The 650-nt window shown below is 40.9% G+C and overlaps 1 long non-coding RNA gene across 1 annotated transcript in view; it reads left to right on the top strand.

Moving 5' to 3' along the window:
• Nucleotides 1–408, top strand: part of LOC109302043 — a 6,452-nt gene extending 6,044 nt beyond the window's left edge. The window contains exon 2 of the long non-coding RNA XR_002098692.1: nt 135–408. This is a non-coding gene — a long non-coding RNA (uncharacterized LOC109302043). The remainder of the gene's footprint in view (nt 1–134) is intronic.
• Nucleotides 409–650: the final 242 nt, after the last annotated feature.

Genomic DNA, 650 nt, shown 5'->3' with positions numbered 1-650 from the left:
CTTTCTACTCCCTATGTACTTAAAAAAGGACTTCTTGTTGTCCTTAATCCGGGAAGCCAGCCCCTGTTCCATCTCTGCCTTGGCCTTCCTAACCATCCACTATTCATTAGTTTAATACTGCTCCCGTTCCAAAGGTGGTGTGTCAATATTCCAAAGGCAGAGCTGGCTTTGACTATGCAGTGGGTATCTCATCTCTTCATCATTTATAGTATATTGTTACACCATGCTCCCTATGTATTAAATCCTCTCCTGGAATCAAGAAGTGTTGTTAATTGTAATAAACAGATGTGTGCAGTACTTCAGTTTTCTTTATGCTGATCACAAAACAAACCATGCTTGGCTACACAAGCAAACCGACTGATGGAATGAGAGTGACTTGAGTGTGCTTACTAGCTAACACCAAAAAAAGCATAGAAACACTGCAGATTCAGCAACTTCCCAACTAAAAAAATAATCCTCTAGCAGTGTCACAAAATGCCACACCAGCACAGGTAAGGACAGGATGGAAAAGTGTATGGGACCATGTAATATTGTTTGTGCCATTAGTGACTGGAGATAGGTCAGAAAACTTGTTTTATGCTACTCAGGCCATCACCCCACTATGAACAGCACATGCAGCAAAAATTAAGTTTGTGCAGTACTCAAAGGTA

Source organism: Gavialis gangeticus, unplaced genomic scaffold, assembly GCF_001723915.1.
Source record: "Gavialis gangeticus isolate Ggan-Ray unplaced genomic scaffold, GavGan_comp1, whole genome shotgun sequence".
NCBI lineage: Eukaryota > Metazoa > Chordata > Crocodylia > Gavialidae > Gavialis > Gavialis gangeticus.
Note: the sequence above shows the minus strand (reverse complement) of the source record. Positions and strands in the feature narration are given on the sequence as shown.